This window comes from Sciurus vulgaris (genome assembly GCF_902686455.1).
Source record: "Sciurus vulgaris genome assembly, chromosome: 18".
Lineage (NCBI taxonomy): Eukaryota > Metazoa > Chordata > Mammalia > Rodentia > Sciuridae > Sciurus > Sciurus vulgaris.
In genome coordinates this window covers 2,391,335-2,403,684 of record NC_136479.1, presented here as the reverse complement: position 1 = coordinate 2,403,684, position 12,350 = coordinate 2,391,335, and the positions used below count along the sequence as shown (strand labels likewise).

The 12,350-nt window shown below is 45.2% G+C and overlaps 1 protein-coding gene across 4 annotated transcripts in view; it reads right to left on the bottom strand.

Annotated features, from left to right (window-relative positions):
* FLYWCH2 (FLYWCH family member 2) overlaps positions 1–5,140 on the bottom strand; it is a 93,855-nt gene extending 88,715 nt beyond the window's left edge. For 2 of the 4 annotated variants that reach the window (XR_013760637.1, XM_079120395.1), the window contains exon 1: positions 4,243–5,131. The gene's annotated coding sequence lies outside the window, so the exon portion shown is untranslated. Of the gene's footprint in view, positions 1–3,727; positions 4,217–4,242 lie in introns of those variants that run through there. The other 2 variants (XM_079120396.1, XM_079120397.1) reach the window with 2 other exon arrangements.
* Between the last annotated feature and the right edge of the window lie 7,210 nt (positions 5,141–12,350).

The following is a 12,350-nucleotide window of genomic DNA, read 5'->3' as shown; positions in this document are numbered from 1 at the left end:
CTCTAATTAAAATATAGAAAGAGCTGGGGATGTGGCTCAGTGGTTAAGTGCTCCTGGGTTTAATCCCCTGTACCAAAAAGAAAAAGAAAAGAAAAGAAGATTAATATTTGGCTGGGGATGTAGTTCAGTACAGCTCATGCTTTAAAAATTAATATAAATTACTAGAATAAGAAAATAATAAAACTAAGTACATTACTGGTTTTAAACGTACAGACACAGCAAAAATTGACAGAGACCTCCTTGGTGAGAGACAAGAGACACTCCACTCCACTCCTCTGGCCCACCCACACACTCCTGGCACAAAAGTGACCTGAGTCAGGAGCAAGATGTTATATCATCAGCCCTGACCTCCACTGCTGCAACCAATGACCTCCCTCCCAAGTGTCACCCTGTTCTGTCCCAGGAGGATGGTGGTCTCAGGTAATTAAGCGAGTGGCCCAGGAGTGCACAGTTGGTGAGAGCCAGGATCAGGCCCAGCAGGTCCAGAGCCAATGTACATTCCTCTGACCCTGAGTAGTCAATGCTTAAAGTAAGGGACAAAGAAAACTGCTCTGCAGAGCAGATGCAAGTGGCCAGAATTATAACTTAAAGCCAGGCGCGGTGGCCCACACCTGCAATCCCAGAAGTAGTGGTCTGGAGACTAAAGCAGGAAGATTGCAAATTCAAGGACAGCCTCAGCAACAGAGGGAGATCCCATCTCAAAAAACAGAAAAAGAATTCCAAACAGTACGGGCTGATACTTCCCCTTCCAGGAGGTGTCCCTTGTCTCCTTCCTTGACTGTCACTAGCCTTAGTGACTCATTTGCAAAGATCAAGAATAGTAAAAATGTTAACTCTGCAGTGGAGACACCTGGTAGACACCACATCAGCCAGGTGGTCAAGGACAACACTGATCATGAGACATGTGGATGTCAGGTGATGCGATGTGAGGAAATGGGCACCCTATGTCTGTGGGATCCTTCCCTTGAAAGCATCACACTTGGCTGATCATGAGAAAATCCCAGACAGTCCCACCTTGAGCGATATTCTATAAGATGCCCAGCTGGTACTCTTCAAGACTGTCAAGGTCATCAAAATCAAGGAAAAACTGACTTGTCATAGATGAAGGGAGACTAAGGAGAAGTGCAGACTAAAGGCAATGTGGGATCCCAGATCAGATCCTGGATCAGTGAAGGACATTAGTGAAAATTTATGAAAACTGAATAAAGCGTTTAGTTTAATAGTATTTGTGGGCTGGGAAAGTAGTTCAGTGGTAAAGTGCTTGCCCTGCATGCCTATGCCCTGGGTTCAATCCTAGCACAGCAAAGATAATTCTTTTTTATATACCAGGGGTTGAACTCAAGGGTATTTAATCAGTGAGTCACATTCCCAGCCCTTATTTATATTTTGTTTTGAGAGAGGGTCTCACTAAGTTACTTAGGGCCTTGCTAAGTTGCTGAGGCTGGCTTTGAATTTGCAATCTTCCTGCCTCAGCCTCCCGAGCTGCTGGGATTACAGGCATGCACCACCACACCTGACAATTTAATTTTTAAAAATTAAGTTTCATGTTTTAATCATTGATAAAATTAAAAGATAACTCAAAATGGAAGAAAAAATTTTGCAGGTTATATACTTGATGAGGGGCTTGCAGTTAGAATTTATAAAAAACACTACAAGTCAACAATAATAAAAAAGATCCAATTATAAAATGGGCAAAAGCTCCAAACGGGCCTTTCTCCAAAGAAGATATACAAATGACCTATACATAAGATGCTCATCATCAGGCATCAGGAAATGCAAATAAAACCCATACTGAAATACATTTCACATCTACCACAATGAACACAATAAAAGAAAAGGTAGATAAGTGTTGGCAAGGATGAGAAGAGACTGGAACTCTTGCCAGGCAAGCTGGCATTTGCCTGTAATCTCTCAGTGGCTGGGGAGGATGAGGCAGGGGGATTCCAAGTTCAAAGCCAGTCTCAGCAACTTAACGAGATCCTGTTTCAAAAGAAAAAATAAAAATGGCTGGGATGTGGCTCAGTGGTTAAGTGTCCCTCGGTTCTAATACTGGTACCAACAACAACAACAACAACAAAGGCAGAAGCAAATTAAAAGGATCAAAAGGCTTAGCAGTTGCCTTACTTTACTCATTTTATGACCTCCTAATTCTGCAATCTGATGGTTTGACATTGCTATGAAATTCCAGTCACCTCCTTACACTAACCAGCTCTCATGATGCAGATCATGATTTAACGAGCAAAGGAGACCCAGAAGCATAAAGATGGCTCCGTGTAGACCCAAACCAAGGTTGCACTGTTAGGAGCTGGCAGGAGTCACACACCCTGAGGTCTGTGTCCTGGTCCTAATCTCTAGAACCTGTGAATATATCACCTTATTTGCCAAAGGGGAGTTAAAGTTGCTCAGCAAGAGATTATTCTGTGGGCCTAATATAATCGCTGGAGTCCTTAAAAGTGGGAGAGGGAGCCAGATGTGGTGGTGCATGCCTGTAATCTAGCAGCTCTGAGGCTGAGGCAGGAGGATCAGGAGTTCAAAGCCAGTCAAGGGCTCAGGCCCTTGAGCAACTTAGTGAGACACTGTCTCAAGATAAAAATGGCTGGGGATGTGGTTCAGTGGTTAAGTACCCCTCGGTTCAATCTCCAGTACCCTCCCCACAAAAAAAAAAAAAAAAAAAAAAAAGATGGAAGAGTGAGAGAGAGGTAATGATAAAAGCAGAGTCCACTAGGTGAAATGTGGCTTTCAAGATGAGAAAGGGAGTCACAAGCCAAGGAATGCAGGGTGATTCTAGAAGCTGGAAGGGGCAAGGAAAGGATTCTCTCAAAAGGGAGTCTCAAAAAGGAACACTGCCCTGCCCTCACCTCAATTTTAACTCAGTGACACCTGTGTTAGACTTCTGGTCTCTATAACTGTAAGGTAATAAAGTTATATTGCTTTAAGCCACTAAATTTATGGCAATTTCTTTAGGAAAATGATACAAGATCTAATCCCTTATCATTGAGATTCTGGAAGCCTGGCACTTTGCCTTGTAGTCTTAGGTGGATCAACAGAATTACTTTCATATGTAAGAGAGAAATAGCCTCAAGCACAAATGCCTTCCCCTCTCTGGACTGGTTTCATCTGTAATGGGAGTAGTGGTGAATTTAGCAGTAGGGGTTGTGTAGATGAATAGGAGAGGGGTAAAGTCGATGTTTGCAAAAGTTCTGGGTAATACCAACAGCTGCTCCTCAATCACTGGTGCAACCGTGGAGGGCTGTGATTGGGCGGCGATGGGATGCTTGGGACACTTAGGTGTGCAGAGCCTATCCTCACACAGGAGATTTAAGAAAATGGCTGGTTTACAGCGCTCGCCTGTAATCCCAGCGACTCTGGAGGCTGAGGCAGGAGGCTAGCAAGTTCAAAGCCAGCCTTAGCAATTTAGCAAGGACCTAAGCAACTTGGTGAGACCCTGTCTCAAAATAAAACACAAAAAGGGTTGGGGATGAGGCTTAGTGGTTGGCGCCCCTAAATTCAATTCCTGTTTTTTGGTTTTTTTTTTTTTTTGTTTGTTTGTTTGGTTTTTTTTTTTTTGTTTGTTTGTTTGTTTTAAAAAGCAGTTACTCCCCTCAAAAGGGCAAGAACCGTACTCGATAGTATGCAGGGCAGAGCTTCCCCCAAATGGGAATTTCAACCAGGGCAACTCCTTCCCCTAATTCCCTTGGCTCATAATTTTATTCTCCCCCTTGCTTACCCAATGTGAGTGCCGTCAAACGCCGTCGAGGCTGGGCCCAAATGACCCCAGTTCCCTCTCCTCTCCCACCATCGCCACCACCTCCTGGCTAAACCTCTGGAGCTTCTCCCCAGCTAGACTACACGCTTCCAACTCGCTGCCGTCGCTGTAGAGACCCCCGGACGCAAAGAAGCGACCGAACAGAGGTGGGTGCAGGATGGGCAGTCACTGGGCTGGATGGACAGCGCTGGGGAAGGCGGGCGATGTGGGGCTCCCGGATTTGGGGGCGCCAGGCTTAGTCCCGGGGTCGGATGGGTTGGGGGAAGGAGAACCAGGAGAAAGGAGGCGAATCACGTGTGTCGGACAACGTGGCTGCCGCAGACCCGGCGCAGAGCCGGGGACCCGCTTCCCGAGCACAGCAGCCCCGGGACCCCGGAGAGCCGAGCTGGGGCGCGTCCATCCGTGGGGCGGGATGCTCCGGGGCGGTATCCCCCGGGCGGATCCTTCCCCTCCCCGCCTTCTGGGCCCGTCCTCACCGACGGCAGCGTGCCCTCCTTCGCCGGCGACAGAGCCGCGGCGGGTTCCTCCGCCGGGGTGCTGGGGGTCTGCGGCCTCGGCAGCGGCCGTCACCTCAAGCTGGGGTCACGGAGCGAGCATGCGCAGCTAGGTCGCGGGGCCCATTCCTTGGTGGATTCCGCTCCTCCGGGTCTTCCCCGCGCGGCCCCGAGCCCACAGCCCGGCCAATCGGCGTGCGGGGGCGTGGCCACCACGCGTGAATGGGACGAGGCGGGTGCCGAGTCCAGTCCTCCCGGGAGCCGAGGTCTTCCGCGGCCGCAGCCAGGTTTCAGGTGCCTGCGCGGGCTTCACAGTGCAGGCGGGTGGGTTTAACTGAGACCCCCGGAACTCCCGGGTACTTGACCCGGCTCCCTATGGAGGAAGTTAGAGCACTTGCTTTAAAAGCTTGTTCGCCCCGGGCGATTTACTGAACGGGCGGAAGGAAGGTCTCTTCCAGTTCATTCAAGCCACTGGACGGTCCAGCCCGGCATCTTGACAACGATGACACGTCGCCATTGGTCCAACCCTTGCCTGATGGTCCAACCCTCGTCGTTAGTCCAGCCTTCGCCCATTGGTCTAGACCTCGCCCCCTGCTTAGAGACGTGGGCCTCCAGAAAGGTTCTCTCCTCCCAGCGCCCCCGCTCCCTTCGGGCGCTGGCCTTGCAGATCCCTCAGCTCCACCCTCCTTTTGGTTTTTATTAGCTCCTCCTCCCCTGCTTTCTCCGGGTAGCGTCATTTCCTGGGCATTCTGCGGTGGCATTCAGCGGCTTTCCTGAATTAATCGTCGTTTTCTATTAGTCACGCACAGACTACTAGTTGTATCTAATTTTATATTATAAATATCCTTTCAAATAAATCTCTGATGTCAAAGATTTCTTGAAATTCCTAAAAGGGGTCAATAGAGGTAATCCCCACTCCCTCCCCAGTAGAGGGGAAAAAATTTTTTTTTCAAGTACCCAGGGGCACTTTACCATTGAGCTGCATCCCCAGCCCTTTGTGTGCCAGAGTAGCTGGGATAACAGGCGTGAGCCACCGCGCCTGGTGAGACACATATTTTTAAAGGCTTTTTAAACGTGTTGTCAGATTGTCCCCAGAGAGATGCACAAGTTTGGGGTCAGATGCCTGCGGTTTGAATCCCAGCTCTGGCATTTGCTAGCCGTGTGACTTAAGAGATCACACTTTCCCTCTCTGTGCCTCAGTTTCTTCATCTGGTTAATGGGGATAATTACATTTATTTCATTTCATGGAATCATTGTTGAAGGGTTATGGAAAATAATATTCCTACAAGACAGCTCCCCAAGAAAAAGGTAGGGAGGTGTGACTTGGGAGGAGGGAGGGAAAATTGGCTAAACATTAAACCTCTTAGACTGTATTCTTTCCTGATAACAATGGGCCCTGGGGGAAAGGGGCGGATACGGAATGCTGGGCCCTAAACCTTGACCTTCCCCATGGCAAATTAGTCTTAAATGACAAGGGACAAGATTTGAGTACTCAGCCCTAGGGGTCTGGTTTTAACCCTTACTACTAGCCCCTGACTGTCAAAACTGCACGAGCACGATTTCCATTGATTATATCATCCTCATTGTACCCTATAAAACCCAGATCCCCTCTGTAACTGAGTCCAGGAAGGAATAAAGGGTTCTCTGAATCCATTGAGGTCTGCTTCCCACCCTTTTTCTGCTTACAACTGTGAGAATTAAAAGTATTGCTGTGTGTGCGGATAGGAGTCTTGGGTTTTTATTCCTTAGTCCAACAATACTTAGAATGATTTGTCTCAGAATTCCTTTATACTTTTTTTTTTTTTTTTAATTCCAGTACTGGGGATTGAATCTGAGGATACTTTGCCACTCAGCTACATTCCCAGTTCTTTTTATTTTATTTTTTTATTTTGAGACAGGTCTCACTAAATTGCCCAATTGAACTGTGATCCTGTCTGGGTTTGAGGAGTTGCTAGGATTATTGAGCCTGGCCCTTTACATTCTTATCATTGAAGAAAGCTCAAAAGATTTGGGTTGAGTTCCATCTATCACAATTTATCATATGAATTTTAAACTGAGAAATTAAATTACCATAAGAATCCACTGCTCAACTACCTTCAAACAAAAGAATCAGCAAGTCAGTGTTTTACACTTTTTTTTTTCTTTTGGGATGTGTTATGGGGCACAAATTAAGAACAGACCAGTCACCACTGAGAAGTCCAAATTTGAGAGTCTTTATTAAGCTGGTCAGCTGACTGTCTCACACAATGCCCAAAAAAATGGCTATTGGGAGAACAGCCCCGACCACAGGGTTGTAGGGGTTCTTATACCAAAAATCACATCAATCATAAGTGTCTGTTTCTATGATTCAAAATTACAAACTAACATCATGAGATCATCGACAGAGGGGGAAGTGGGTCAAAATGACCCTTACCTAGGTACAAACTAAAGAATGGTTGCTAACATCCACACAATCACTGTTCATATGGTACATTGTTTAGGAGCAATAGGAATCAAAAGAGAGCAATTCTTTACTACATAGGAGTTGCCATTGTATATTATTAAACGTGTCACACCAAGTAACTGATGATGGGCACAGAGGTGGGGTGTTTCCATGGGAGAAGCTTATTTCCTACATAACATGGAGTCTCAGAGCAAAATGGAGTCTGTTTAGTCATTTCCCTTAGAGTCTGGCCTATAACATTCTCATGGAGCCAGATCTGTCAGCCCATCACAGGATGGAGTCTTGCTATGTTGCCCAGGCTGCTCTTGAATTTGTGGGCTTGAGAATTCCTCCTGCTTCAGCCTCCCAAATAGCTGGGACTACACACCTGTGCCACTATGCCCGACCCTTGTTCTTTTTTTGAGACAGGGTCTCACTAAGATGCTTACAGTCTCACTAAATTGCTGAGGCTGGCTTGGAACTTTCGATTCTCCTGCTTCAGCCTCCTGAGCCTCTAGGATTACAGGCATGGGCCACGGGTCTCCAGAAGGACTTTCTTAAAGAGAGCGGCTTTTTCGCTGCTAGGGTGTAGTGATGAAGAACACAGCGTGTTGCTTTTGCATCATCAGTGCGGATATCAACACAGTGGACCAGGCAAGAGACTTCTCAGTATTCCTATGAAATAATCTGGAACTTCCTGAAAGGCTCTTGGGAACCCCAGGAGTCACCAGACCACCAAAAGAGGACTGCTGCCCCTGTCCATTTTTTCTGTTGGTGGTTCATCTCTTTCTTACTCATTCAAAGTTTTTTTGGCTTTTGTTCAGATTAATCCTCGCTTCCTCCTATGGTGGAAATACCCTGCTTACTTTCAAGCGGGGGTTTGCCTCAGCCTGTTTGCTCTGCTCTAAGAGTAACAGACTGTTCAATTTATAAACGACACAAACTTGTTTCTCAGTTTCGGTGTCTGGTGAGGGCTGCTCTCTGCTTCCAAAAGGGTGCCTTGTCGCTGTGCCCTACGCAGAGGAGGAACATTGTCCACCTGTAGAAAGGACGGAAGGAGTGGACCCGCCTCAAAGACCGGCTAGGTGCCCGGAGGGCGCGAGAACTGCGGCCCGGCACCGCCCCCTGGCGGCGCTGCGCCCGGGTCCTGCCGAGGCGCGGGAGGCCCCGGAGCCAGCGCGCCTGCGGCCAGGAGCGCCGGCCGCCGGGTCTCCAAGGCGGGAACCTGGGGGAGCGGCGGCCGGTCAGTGCTAACCCGGCAAAGAGCAGGGCGGTGGGCCTTGTTCCTCGCGCGGCCCCTCGGCGTTGCACAGGTGCAGGTTTCTGGGCGTTTCCACGCATGGACCGACTCCTATCTCCTGACAGTTGTCCATCGCAGTTGCACTCGGTTGGAATATCCCCAAGTGGCACGAATTTACCCACTGATGTTTTGAATTAGTTATAATTCAGACTTGAAGCGTAATGGGCCAAGCTATATGGGCAATGACCCATCAGACTCCATTTTACCCTGAGACTCCATGGCATGTAAGAAATGCTTCTCCCATGGGAACACCCGCCTCTGAACCCATCAGTTCCTGAACTTAGCATGTTGGTAATGCAAAGCGGCGAAATTGTTCCTTCTATCCTTACACACTGTACTTGTGCAATGTACCCTGACCACACCGACTGCAAATCATTGTCTAAGTGTTAGTAATCATTCTTTAAATTATTCTCGACTAGGGTCGTTTTGACCCACCCTCCCCTTCTGCTTAAGATTTTAGATCTCGTGATGTTTGTTTTCGGTTTTGAATCATAGCAACAGCCACTTATGACTAATGTACTGACATGCTTTACTTGTGGTTTTAGATTATAAAAGGTGTGCTCTAATCCCTGGAGGGGGTCGAGGAGTGTAGACTTATACCTGCCTCTGCATTCCACCAGCTGCTGAATAAAGTTGGTTCCATCTCCTGCTTTAAGATTGATTTGGTGATTTATTGCAATCTCACCATAACAGAAGTGACTCAAATATGGAGTGACTCAAATGCCCATCAAATGATGAATGGATTAAGGAAATGCGGTGCATCCCTACCATGTAATACTGCCTCTCCACATCCCCCACCCCCAACTAGGAAGTAAATACTTGCTGACTTGCTGGGAGTTGGGGGAGTGACTAATGAGGTCTTTCAGTGATGCTGAAAAAGTTTTGGAAATAGCAGTTATGGTTGCATAACCTTGTGAATATACTAAAAGCCACAGAATTATGTGCTCCAAAAATAGTAAATTTCATGGTGTGTGAATTAAATCTCAATTTTTTTTTGTACCAGGAATTGAACCCAGGGATGCTTAACCATTGAGCCACGTCCCTGACCCTTTTTATATTTTTAATTTTGAGATAGAGTCTCATTAAGTCCTTCAGGCCTTACTAAATTGCTGAGGCTGGCTTTGAACTTGTGATCCTCCTGCCTCAGCCTCCTGAGTTGCTGAGATTACAGGCCTGCACCACAGTGCCCAGCATTAAATCCTAATTTAAAAAGAAGAAATGCATGTTCAAGTGAGCCAGGGGTAGAACTCAGTGATAGAGTGTTTGCCTAGCTTGCTTGCACAAGGTCTCTCTCTCTCTCTCTCTCTCTCTCTCTCTCTCTCTCTCTCTCTCTCACACACACACACACACACACACACACACACAGCAAAATATTAAAATTGCACTCTTAAAAATGGTTTGAATAAGCTATGCATGGTGATGAACAACTTTAATCCCATTCATCAGGCTGAGGCAAGAGGATCACAAATTTGAGGACAGCCTGGGTCATTTAGCAAGATACTAACTCAAAATAAAAAATAAAAAAAGACTGAGGCCTGGCATGGTGGTGCATATGTATTCCCAGCAGCTTGTTAGGCTGAGGCAGGAGGACTGCAAGTTCAAAGCCAGCCTCAGCAACTTAGTGAGGCCCTAAGCAAGGGCCTGTCTTAAAATGAAAAATAAGAAGGGGATGTTGCTCAGTGGTAAAGGGTGCCCCAGGTTCAATGCCTGGTACCAAATGAACATTAAAAAAAAGGCGGGGGGGAGGGATGTAGCTCAGGTGGAAGAGCACCTCTTAGGTTCAATCTCCAGTGTAAAAACAAGTGTGAACACCCATAATTTCAATGTTTTGCATCATTCTCTTTGTTATTTTAGTTTCTGAAACAGATCTCCCTAAATCATATGAGTTAACCTGGAAATCACAATTCTCCTATCTCAGCTTCCCAAGTAGCTGGGATGACAGGCGTGTACCACTGTGCCCAACACATTTATTTTAAATACCAAAATGGAAAACTAAAATATGCTTTGTTTTTTAATTCTCGACATGCATTTTCTGTATATTTTCATAAATATTTTATGCTAAAATCATTAATTATTTAAAGTGCTTGTCAATTGTTATTGTAATTGTAATTGATAATCTTAGAACTTTGAAAAAAATCCTTGCTGTGTTTTGCATTGATACTGACTTCATTCTCTGGTTCCACATTCATGTTTTTCACTGAGATGTTTTAAGTTTAAAGTCAGGGCTTTTTTTTCTGTTTAGGAAAAGTTTATTTTGGCTCCTGGTTTCAGAGTGTTATGGGGGCGCGACTTAAGAACAGACGGATCACCACTGAGAAGTCCAAATTTGAGTCTTTATTAAGCCGGCCGGCTGACTGTTTCACACAATGCCCCCCAAAATGGCTATTGGGATAACAGCCGGACCACAGGGTTATAGGGGTTCTTATGCCAAAAATCACATCAATCATAAGTGTCTGTTGCTGTAATTTGAAATTACAAACTAACATCCTGAGATCATCAACAGAGGGAGAAGTGGGTCAAAATGACCCTTACTTAGGTACAAACTAAAGAATGGTTACCAACATCCACACAATCACTGTTCACATGGTACATTGTTTAGGAGCAATAGGAATCAAAAGATAGCAATTTTTCTTTACATAGGAACTGTCATTTTGTATTGTTAAACATGTCACAGTAAGTACTTGATGATGGGCACAGAGGCGGGGTGTTCCCATGGGAGAAGCTTATTTCCTACATAACATGGAGTCTCAGAGCAAAATGGAGTCTGTTTAGTCATTTCCCTTAGAGTCTGGCCTGTAACATTCTCATGGAGGCAGATCTGTCAGCCATCACAAGAGTTTCAATCTGTGGTTGGCTCTGACTCCAGGAAAAGCAGACTGTCACAGCGGAAGAAAGCTGCTCAGTTCAATAGCCAGGAAGCCAAGAGCCAGTAGTGGCCTTTCTGTGGGTGAGGAAAGAATGTTCGTTGCAGTAAACATCTAGTCAGATTCGAATTGCAAAGTGCCTACACCCAGGTACAATATTTCTATAACACTCAGTGTTAATCCTGATATAAATATAGCTCACTTGAATTTTTTTTTTTTTTTGTACTGGGGATTGAACGCAGGAGCACCTTGCTGCTGAGTCACATCCTAGCCCTTTTTAGTTTTTGTTTTCTCATTAAGTTGCTGAGGGCCTCCCTAAGTTTCATTCCAATGTTAGTTGGCTCCTTCGCTTTGGCCCACTATAAAACAGAATATCAAGGTGGAAAGCTGTGGTAAATTAGAAATTGATTACAAGTCAGGCATGATTGTAAATCCCAGTGACCCTGGAATACTGAGACAGATGGTCAAAAGTTTGAGGGCAGCCTCAACAACTCAGGTGAGACCCTGACTCCAAATTAAAAAAAAAAAAAAAAAAAAAAGCCTGGGAATATAGCTCAGGGGGAAAGCACCCCTGTGTTCAATCCCCAGTAACCCCCCCCCCCAATAAAGTAGGGCTTATGAATATTTGGATTTCATATACATTTTAAATTACTAATGGTTGTAAAATTTTCCTGGTTTGTTGTTATATATTGAAGGTGACCAGAGAAACATGGCAAACAGCTGGGCATGGTAGCATATGCTTATAATCCCAGCTACTTGAGAGGCTGAGGCAGGAGGATGGAAAATTGGAGGCCAACTTCAGCAATTTAACAAGACCCTAAGCTATTTATTTATTAGTTTACTTTTGCTTCCTCTTATTTTTAATTCCCACAATAGATCGATATATCCAGCATTCAGTTTTTTTAAGTCTTTCACAATTTTCTTCTATATTTCACTAGCATTAAACCCAGGGCCTCATGCATGCTAGGCAAGCCAAGCACTTTATTGCTAAGTGACATTTAAAGCTCCTTGCAATCATTTATTTATTTTTTATTTAATTTTTTTTTATTTTTACAGACTGCATTTTGATTCATTTTACACAAATTGAGTACAACTTTTCATTTCTATGGTTGTGCATGACATAGATTCACACCATTCATATAATCAAACATATACATAAGGTAATACTGTCTGTCTCATTCTATCTTTCCTTCCCCCACCCCCTCCCACTCCATTTACCTCTACACCATCCAAAGTTCCTCCATTCTTCTCTCCCCCCCACCCCCCTCCCCCATTATGTATGGTCATGCACTTATCAGAGAAAACATTCGGCCTTTGTTTTTTTGGGGTTTAGCCTGTTTCACTTAGCATAATATTTTCCAACTTCATCCATTTACCAGCACATGCCATAATTTTATTCTTTATGACTGAGTAATATTCCATTGTGTATATATATCATAGTTTCTTTATCCACTCATCAATTGAAGGGCATCTTGGTTGGTTCCACAATTAAGTTATTGTGAAT